Source organism: Pinus tabuliformis, chromosome 9 (assembly GCF_031772625.1).
Source record: "Pinus tabuliformis cultivar Carrire ecotype Pingquan chromosome 9, CPIR1, whole genome shotgun sequence".
NCBI classification, from domain to species: Eukaryota; Viridiplantae; Streptophyta; class Pinopsida; order Pinales; family Pinaceae; genus Pinus; species Pinus tabuliformis.
Window position 1 is genome coordinate 879,094,240 of NC_142307.1, and position 11,487 is coordinate 879,105,726.

The window sequence follows — 11,487 nt, forward strand, 5'->3', positions numbered from 1 at the left end:
TTAAAATACAACACATATTGTTTCATGGATCTTTATACACATAGATCTATACAGTATTTACAATTATACACACTTTCTTTAACCATCAAACAAGAAGGGATAATTAACTTTCATGGCATCATCCATTTCCCACATGGCCTCCTCTAGCCCAAAGTGCTTCCACTGCACCTTGACTTGCTTTATGGCTTGATTCCAGAGCATGAGACTCCTCTGGTCTAGAAGGCACATTGGCTCTAGTTGGAACTCTCCCTCTAGTTCCACCTGTAGCACAGACCAATCAATCACATGATTAGAATCTTGTACATACTTTTTAAGTAAAGAAACATGGAAAACATCATGAACTCTAATTGATGGAGGTAAAGCCAGCCTATGCTCTATTGGTCCAATCCATTCAAGTATTTCAAATGGCCCACAATATTGTGGTGCCAACTCGGCACATTTCGGCATCCTTAGGGAAATTTTCTAGGATTTAATTCTTAGGTAAACATGTTCTACAATTTGGAACACATTATGTACCCTGTGATTATCTACATATCTTTTCTATCTATCTTGTGCCACTTTCAAATTTTGCTTTATGATATGAACTTATTTTTCCATATCCTTAAGCATATTAAGTCCTACATGGACCATGTTAAATGGATCCCTCCAGCTAATAGGAGTGTTGTAACTTATGTCATACAATGCCTCAAAGGGGCTCATATTTATGGATTCTTGGTGTCCACTATTGTATGCAAATTCCACAAGTGGAAGATAATCTTCCTATTTCTTGGGTCAATGCATCACATACATCTTTAACATGTCCTCAAGGAACTGATTGATCCTCTCTGTTTTCCCATCTATTTGTGGATGATAGGTTGTACTAAATGCTAATATTGTTCTCAATAATGCAAACAGTTCCTATCAAAACCTTGAAGAGAACCTAGCATCTTTGCCTGACACAATCTTCTTGGGGATGCCATGTAGCCTCACAATCTCCTTTATGAATATTTGTTCTATGTCACTACCAGAATCAGTGGATTTGACTGCCACAAAATGAGCTACCTTACTAAACTTATCCACCACTGCCATGATTGCATCATGTTGCTTAGGTGTTTTGGGCAATTCTATAATGAAGTCCATAGAAATGACCTTCCACTTCCATCCTAGAATAGGGATACTTTGCAATAATCCTACCCAATGTTTGCATTTGGCCTTTACCTGTTGGCATTCTATGCATTTTGCCTTGAAATTTACCACTTCCTTCTTCAGATTCGGTCAGTGATAGTACTTTTTAATGGTTGTAAGGGTCTTTTGATACCACGGTTGGCCTAAATAAGGCTTAATATAGAACTCTTTCAATATTAGTCTTTTCATTTCAGCATTGTTAGGCACATAAATTTTTCCTTTGAATCTGACTAAGTTGTCCTTAGTGAGGTGATATCCTTCATCCTCACCGCTTTGTCACAACCTTTTTCTTTATTTGTTGGTATTTTTCATCCTACTGTCCAACACTTTTGATTCTTTCTTCCAAATCTGTTGTGTATGAACTTACGGTTGCCAAGTGATTTACTTGGATTCTTTTGTTGAAAGCATCAACAACCTTGTTTTCCTTACCTTTTATGTACTTAATTTCAAATTCAAATTCGTTGAGTGTGGCCAGCCATCTTGCTTGCCTAACATTAAACTTCGGTTGTCCAATCAAAAATTTGAGCCCACTATGGCCTGACATGAGCATAAACTTACTGCCAAGGAGGTAGTGCCTCCACATTTTTAAGACATGAATGATGGCAAGCAATTCAAAATCATGTCACATAATTTTCATCATGCTTGTTTAATTTTCTATACACATAGCATATGACTTTCCCTTCCTACATTAAGACTCCATCATGTCCCTCTTTGCAGAGGCATATGTACACACCACGAAATCCTTGTCGGGGTATGTGATTCTCAATATTGGCGCACTGGTTAGAAATCGTTTTAACTGCTCAAACCTTTCTGAACATTGTGTCATCCACTCAAATATTTTCCCTTTTCTCTGCAAGGTTGTAATGGGGTGGCCTATTTTGGAGAAATTCTAAATAAATTTCCTATAATATACTTCCAATCACATGAATGATCTAATCTCATCCACTTTCTTTGGGGTTGGCCACTCCCTTATGGCTTTGATTTTTTTCATGTCAACTGATACACCTTCCTTAGAGATGATGTAACCTAAGTAATGTGTCTATGACTGGAAGAAGTCACACTTGCCAAGCTTTGCATAGATTTTATGTTCTCTCAACAATTGTAACACAACATCCAGATGATTTTCATGTTCTTCTTCCATTTTTGAATAAACCAATATGTCATCAACAAACACAATGACGAACTTGTCCAAGTAAGGATGTAACACTCCGTTCATCAGGCACATGAACGTGGTAGGGGAATTAGTAAGGCCAAATGGTACCACTACAAATTCATAGTGCCCATATCTTGTTCTAAAAGAAATTTTATGAATGTCTTCCTCCTTGATTCTTACTTGATGGTAGTCTGACCTCAAGTCAATTTTGGAGCAAATTGTTGCTCTCCTTAATAGGTCAAAGAGATCATCAATCCTTTGTAGTGGGTACATGTTCTTGATGGTTACCTTATTCAGTTGTTGGTAATCAATGAATAATCTAAGGGTCCCATCTTTCTTCTTTGAAAATAATACGGGTGCTCCCTAAGGGGACACACTTGGCCTTATGTAACCCTTGTCAAGCATTTCCTTCAGTTGTAGATTTAGATCAACCAACTTTGGGGTGCTCATCCTATATGGAGCCTTAGATGTTGGTGCTACTCTAAGTACCATCTCGATGGAAAAATCTTTCTCTCTATGAGGAGGCAATTCAAGAACCTCCAATGGAAAGACATCTAGATATTGTTGCAAAATAGTTTACTTTTGAAGCAATTCAACTTCCTTATATTATGTTTCTCTGTTAGCTTCCACATTCTTGGAAAATTGTATTGCAAAAAACTTTCATCCTTTTATGTTGTTGCATTTAGCTTGCATAGAAATGATCAACCTCACTAATATGGGATTTTTCTTGCCTTGCAACACTCTATTTGCTCCCTGCTCATCCAATCATTCTATTGCTTTTTCATAGTAATCTACCTTGGCCCAGTGTAAATAAAACCATTCCATGCCCAGTAATATGCCATACCCACCCAATGGTAACACATTCAAGTGGTTTTTTGTGGGCATGCCACTGAATTCAAATGCATATGACTTTACCCAACGATTGATTCTTCTCCTTGTCCCTGTTGCCAATTTAATCAACCAAGGTTCTTGATGCAATTCCTTGCCCAATCTGCACTTCTCAACAAGATATGGGCTAACATAGTTATATTTAGAACCTAGATCAATTAAAATAGAAATGGCTTGCTCTTGTAGCTTACATTCCATCTCAATGATGGATGCTTGGTGATCTGCTTGGTGGTTATCCACTGCTGCGTAAATTCTTGGCATACTCAGAGCTACTTCACCCACCATGCTTACCTCCTAGGTGATGTAAATCTTTGGTTTGACTTCCTACTAATGTGGAAAGTCTCTCCTCTTGTGGTTCCCACCATAGGTCCAACACTTGAGTGGTTCTCGACCTTCAAACTTGGGCTATGTTGTCATCGGTTGTTGCACATTTTTCTTAACCACAACATTGATTCTTTGCTAAAACTGCCTTGTCTAAGTTGGGTGCTTCCCCTCTTTCCTTTCTAAATTTTTCTTGGGCCAATTCCTCTTATGTCCACTATTTCTTTCAATCTCCCGTTACTTTTAATATCGGGCCTGTGCTTTGATTGCTCATAGTAGTGTTCTAATTTCTTGATAGAATCCTTCAAGGTTTGGGGTTCCAACAATTTGATTTTATCTATGAATGCCATAGGAAGTCACTAATGAACCTTTGAATTTTGGCTTTCTCATCCTTGAGATATGATACATACATCAACAGTTCCAAAAAATTGAAGACATATTCATCATTGGTTAACTAACCCATTTTGAGTTCATAGAACTCTTTTTCTTTATTATCATAGTAGTGTTCAAACTGGTATTGCTCTCCGAAGAGCTTATCAAACTCCTCCTAATTCAATTCTTTCTCATTAATGGCTCTAACATGATTCAAGTCCTCCCACCATATGTTGGCTTTTCCTTTTATATTGTAAAAGGAAACTCTAGCCTTCATTTTCTCAAAATAGTCATGTATTTTGAAAAAATTCTTCATCCCTAGAAGCCATGCTTTTGTGTCCTCTGCTTCCTTCATATCCCCATAAAATGTAGGTGGCTTTACCTTTTTAAATTCTTTATGCATATGCTCCTTTTCTTTGCTTTCTGACTAATGGTGATGGCAAGAATGGTGATATCTTTGGGTAGCAGAACTAGATATTGTGCTTGAACAATGCCCCTGCATGCTAGTTCCTTCTTTTGGAGTGTTTTTTTGTTCACCTCCTTGCACAGCGTCCTCACTTCCCTTCCTGTGCCTCTGTCTATATTTACCACCATATTCTTCATTTGTGTTCTACTCTGATTCATGAAGGCTTTTCCTGTCCCTTGACTAGCCCTCCTTTCTGCTTGTCTTTGTCTCTACCAATCTGAGAGACTTTGTAGGATGACTATATTGATCTCATCTTGCCTTTCTTGGGATATTACCAGCCTCTCATCATCGGCCTTAAATCTTCTCACCTTCTCCCTTAGCTTCTTAGAGTGTCCACCCAATTCGGGGAGTAATTCCCTCCCCCTTGGCCAACTGATCTCTCTTCTTCATTAGCTCTGACCCCATCACTTCCATGTTGTGACTGGTCAGAACTGTATTCACCAATTCCAGACCTTATCACTATAAATTCTTTGATTTATGATGCTTGTGATGTGTTTTCAATCACACACATTGTTAGGCATTTCAAAATAATAAATAAACACAAAATCAGGATCATGAACTTGCATTCATGGATTTTCCATGGGGATTCCTATTGTAACAAAACAATCATGTTAATGTGCAAGCCCATTTACCAATCATATGCATCAGTCATTCAATTTTGTAATGAGTGCATAATTGATAATAATAACATATTCACAACCATAATCCTACTCTCATTGCGATGTTATCCACAAGAAAACTCACATTAGCACAAGTTATTAGCAAGCAGCAATCAATAGTTCATACCAACTTTTAACACCTAAACAATTACTCACTAAAAATTATCACTTGCCAATGACGAAGCCCATCCAGTCCAAGTATTTAACCGGGATGTTGTGATACCACTTTGTAACATACCCAAACACTCCTTTCACATTGGAGGAATGGGGTAAATTTATTTGTCTTTAACTACCTTTAACTCAACGCTTCCTTCAACCAATGGGATCAAATCCTGGTTGAAACCTCAGAATTATAGTGGGAGGATAACAAAGGGAAACTGTCACAAAATCATTCTAGTCCCTTTTATCTTTTTCCAATCCCGCGACCCCAGATCTCCAAAACTCTTAGAAATGAAATTAAAATTTCCTTACGGGATTCTAACCTCCCAGGCTATCGAGGAACACTCATCCCCGCTACCCCGAATCCCTGACTATTCTTAAAATTCAATTAGAAATAGTTACAGGCTTCTGGTATTTCTGGATGGCCCACGCATCCTTTACAAGGAAAACCTCGCCATGCGATCACTCCCTTGTGGACCCGACAACCGTGATGCTTTTATTGAAATACTTTCGGGCTAATTGTCTTGGGTAACAAAGAAATTCTCTATCAACCTGTGTGTCATCAACTAACGTTCTAAGCACCCTGACGCTCAATTTAAATATCTTACCAGATCTGGGCTTTCTGGGATTTCCATTTTTCTGGGCTAAACCGCCTTCAGGCAAATCCTTCCTCGCTGGCGGATTTGGGTAACAGAAAGAATTTTTTCATTGTATTTTGACAGTCCTTGGCCCTAACACTATTTAAAATTTACTTCACGACGCTCATTTAAAACAACTTACGAGATCTGGGTTCTCAGGGCTTTTCAGGCCATGTCATCACTCTCCCGACCAATCGCATAAGGGGACATTCAACGATGCCAATAGGAAGATTTTTTTATTTAGGGTTTTGACTGTCAAAGGGATAAGAATATTTGATCCTTCCTATAAATTCAGAGCCTCACTCCTTTGCGCCGCAACGAATCCTTCCTTATCATTCCTACCATGACTCGGCCAAGGGACTTCGGCTCTACCTCATGCAATGTCTTAGACAAGGATTTTTGGAATCTCCACGGAGACAAGCTCAGCCACTGCACAAGCTTCCTCTAACCAGTCTTCTCGACCATGGCTTTGTCTTAGAGGTTCAATAGACTTCCATATCCGCACCAAAGTTTCGCGATGATGCCCATGGTTAATTAGGGTGTTCTACGGTGTTGCCCCTTCTGAGCTTCGGTGATAGATTCTTCAATGTGTTCTTAGCCCGTGGGTCTTCCTTGCCCTCAAGTAGGGAATTCCACGCATGGAGGCATAGGTGCTCCGACGTTTATTATCTACCACAGTCTTGGTGTTGGCTCCTGAGAGGTTCCCACCTCTCTTGCCACACGCCAATAGTACTTGACTCCATGTTGAACCTGCGATCAGCTCTATGGTGCCACATGGAGCCTTCTGATGCCTCATCGACAACACAAAGACACCAAAAACAAATATCCAACCTGCTGAGAATGCAAGTTTGAAGGCCATTTAGGTAAATTTGATGGGCTCTACTGAGCCCAAGGGAAGCTTCCGTCAACCTCAACATGTTGCTTGTTAGGCAACATAATAGCTTGTAACTTGGCAACCAAATGACTTGTAAAAAAGTACATGCCCACTATTTTCAAGTGTTATTCCAAGCTCTCATGGCTTGGGCTACAACCTGTAACGTGGTATATTATTTCTCTGTTAGGTTATTTGTGTGCTTCATTTCACACTAGTAAGAATATATGTGGATTTAGGTTTAGCTCAGCATTATGGCTTAGTCTTTATTATCATGTGACTTGTTACACATCTTATGCATCAGATGTTTTATGTTTACCATCAGTAAGTTATCACCCAACATTTTTCTTTCAGATCCAAACACACACACACACATGTATATATTCAGTACATATATCAATGAAATATCCCCACAAAGATGTACCACATAAACAAGCATTAACAACACAAATGCAATCCCTGAATCTAGAACAATTACCAATAACAATGTAACATGATTCATAAAAATGTAAACAAGCATACATAGATACTTATCTTTGAACTTGCAGGGCAAATGAGTCTAGAACAAGGACCATCCACCTAACCATAGACAGTTGCAGCCATGTTTACTTGCAGTTGTCACCCCCGAGCCAAATTCTAGAGTCTACAGGGGGGGATGCTTGCTTATGAGTCTATCACACCAGTTACCAAATATGGCTACACTTTCTTTGTCAACACAAGGAGCCCATAGGTGCCCCACCTCACCCCCATATGCACACACGGGGATTCACCCCTTTCTAGGGAGTCCAGAATCCACTGTACCAATAGGGCAGTAACCATAAGTCTTCATTCAAGTTTTCCTCTGCTTTTGCTTCATGATGGCCTCTTCCCAAGATGTTACAAGGCTTCAGAGTTTGTTATCCCAACCCACAGCCTATAGGGGACCCAAGTTGTTACAGGGCTCCAGAGATTCCATCCCAACCCATAGCCTTTAGGGACCCAAGATGTTACAGGGCTCCAGATACCTCTATCACAATCCACAGCCTCCAAGGACCCAAGTTGTTACAAGGCTCCAGGGATCTTATCTCAACCCACGGCCTCTAGGGACCCCAAGTTGTTACAGGGCTCCAAAGACTAGCATCTCAACCCACGGCCTCCAAGGACAAAGAACCAATCCCCTTCTCTTCTCTTCTCCTCTCTTCTCTTCTCTTCAGTGTTGCCTGCTGAAATATCTTACGGGATTTCAAGTTCCTCCTTATATGTCTACCCCCACTTGCCTCTCCCTTTTTTTCCAAAAAGGTCTCATCTTCCCTACTGTGTGAATTCTTTTTTGAATGGGTTCTCCCTTGCGTGATTTCCCTAATCTAGTTTTCTCCTTGACCTCCTCCCGAATGGTGCATTCTCTCTCTTTTTTGTGTTTTCTTCATGGGCCTGCATTCACTGTCACGTCATTGTTTCCTGGTAGTTTGCAGCACCGTCATAATCCTCCATCATCTTTTCTTGTGATTGTTTCTCAAGCAACATGGCCCTGAGTACTCTCTCTCTTACATCCCATTTAATTTCAAGAGATAATTCATAAATTCATGCACCAGCCAACCTTTAATGGTTGTCCTGCAATTCAGGTTTATTTCTTTGCACAAGAAACCATAACATCCCAAGCAAGCAATCCTCCTCCCTAGCTCTAGAATTTGTGTCCCTTTGACTCAATCCCCTTTTCTTGATTTCAAATATTGCATAATATTTACAATATGTTTACAATGTATCTTCTGTGAGGAGCTTGGGTGAGGTTGTCACATAAACCAAAGGGATTAACAAACCCAAGGGATTTATCAATATTATAAACCGAAGAGATTATTAACATTAGAAACCCTAGGGATTAATATTATAAACCAAAGGGATTAACAAACCCAAGGGATTATTAATATTATAAACCCAAGGAATCGATATTATAAACCGAAGGGATTATTAACATTATAAACCCAAGGAATTGATATTATAAACCGAAGGGATTATTAACATTATAAAGCCTAGGGATTAATATTATAAACCAAAGGGATTAATAAACTCAAGAGATTATTAATATTATAAACCCAATGTATTAACAAACTCAAGGGATTATTAATATTATAAACCCGAGGGATTAATATTATAAACCCAATGGATTGTCGAAGGAGTTTAGTTCAAGTAGTGGGGCACAAGTTTGTGTTCCTAGTCATGGCGGGTTCAAATCTCCGGAAACATGTTCTACTTGGGGAAAAATGTGGAAAAAAAACCACATAAATGAGTTCTACTAGGTAGTCCCATAACCATTTCGTTCAAAAATAATAATAATAATATTATAAACAATGGATAAATAATATTATAAAGCCAAGAGATCAATAATATAAACCCTAAGATTAATATTAAACCTTAGGAATATAAACCCTAAGATTAATAATATAAATCCAAGGGATTATAAACCTAAACCCTAGGATTAATATTATAAGCCCAAGGGATTATAACCCCTATGATTGCAACAATGATTGTCAAATTGATTGTTGCATTGAGGCAATGTTTGTCACAATGCGACAATAAATAGATTTTTGTACCATTCCAATGTCATGATATTAAACCCTAACATTATAAGACCAAAAATAATAAACCCTAAGATTATTATTATAAACCTTAAGATTATAATCCGTAAGTTTAATATGTTTAACCCATAGGATTACAAACCCTTGGATTAATATTATAAACCCTAAGATTTATAAATTAAACTCTATGATTAGCATTATAAACCCTAAAATTAATTTTAAACAATTGAATTAATATTATAAACCCTAGGATCAATATTATAAACCCTAAGATTAATATTATAAAGCCTAGGATTAATATTAAATGCTTATTAATGTCGAGCATGGTTTACCACAGCTTTTAAAAGTTGATTACGATGACTATGTTTGAACAAATATGACCATGCTTGACTTACGTTTCCTGTGGTTGAACATGATTTTCCATGGTTGACCAAGGCTAACCATACTAAATAATCAATTATGGTTGACAGTGGTTGACTATAGTTTGACTATTGTTAACCCTAGCCATCCACTAGAAGCCTCCACAGTCAACCATGGTGATTCATTAGTGTTCAATATAGCTCACTACAGTTCACTATAGATCACTTATCGATAGACTATGATTCTCGAGGTAAGTATGGTTCAAGATGGTAGTTGTGTTGACTATTGCTGACTATGATGCCTATGTTGACTATAGTTGGCCATATCAACAATAGTCAACCATAGTTAACATATGTTAATGTGTAAATTAATTTATAGTTAAAACTTTATAAATGTGTAGAGTAATATATCATTAATGTTATATTAAACTCTTATTAATGTTATTAAACGTTTTAGTCATTTTTATTAATGTGTTAGTAATTTTAATAATATCAAAATTATAAATAATTTATTAAAATTATTACTAATATACCCACTTTATTAATGTAACATCACTAATTTAGATCACTTATCGATAGACTATGATTCTCGAGGTAAGTATGGTTCAAGATGGTAGTCGTGTTGACTATCGCTGACTATGATGCTTATGTTGACTATAGTTGGCCATATCAACAATAGTCAACCATAGTTAACATATGTTAATGTATAAATTAATTTATAGTTAAAACTTTATAAATGTGTAGAGTAATATATCATTAATGTTATACTAAACTCTTATTAATGTTATTAAATGTTTTAGTCATTTTATTAATGTATTAATAATTTTAATAATATCAAAATTTGTAAATAATTTATTAAAATTATTAATAATATACCCACTTTATTAATGTAACATCACTGATTTAGATCACTTATCGATAGACTATGATTCTCGAGGTAAGTATGGTTCAAGATGGTAGTCGTGTTGACTATAACTGACTATGATGCTTATATTGACTATAGTTGGCCATATCAACAATAGTCAACCATAGTTAACATATGTTAATGTATAAATTAATCTATAGTTAAAACTTTATAAATGTGTAAAGTAATATATCATTAATGTTATATCAAACTCTTATTAAATGTTTTAGTCATTTTATTAATGTGTTAGTAATTTTAATAATATACCCACTTTATTAATGTAACATCACTGATTTTTTTGACTTTCTTTAATTTTAGTAATAATAATTATTATTATTATTAATACGATTTTCTATGATTTTAATTTTAATATTAATAATAATAATAATGATAATATTATTGTATTATATTATATTAAAATATTGTTAATCTGTCATTAATATGTTATGAATGTGCTATAAATATTTAAATTTATTGAATTAGATTAAATTATTATATTTATAATTATTAATGTAAATAATAATATTAACATTATAAATAGTTTATTAAAATTATTAATAATGTATCCTCCATCATCATCAATGTTATATTATATTACATTAATGTGTCATTAATATTTAAATTTTTATGGCTATCAAAATATATGTCATTTAGTTTATGTAATTCTCTCTCTCTCTATATATATATATATTATAGGTGTTAAATCATTATTATATTGGTAACCAAGTTATTAATATATTAATTAAATCATTATATATATATATATATATTTATTTATATTTATATATATATATTAGGTGTTAAATCATTATTATATTGGTAACCAAGTTATTAATATTTTATGTATTAATGATTTAATTAATATATTAATGTACTAAATAATATTTCAATTCATCGCAATATTGTATACAACAATTTAATTCAAGTTAATAAATTAACATATTATATATAATATTCACTTAATATTTATTAAATTAAAAT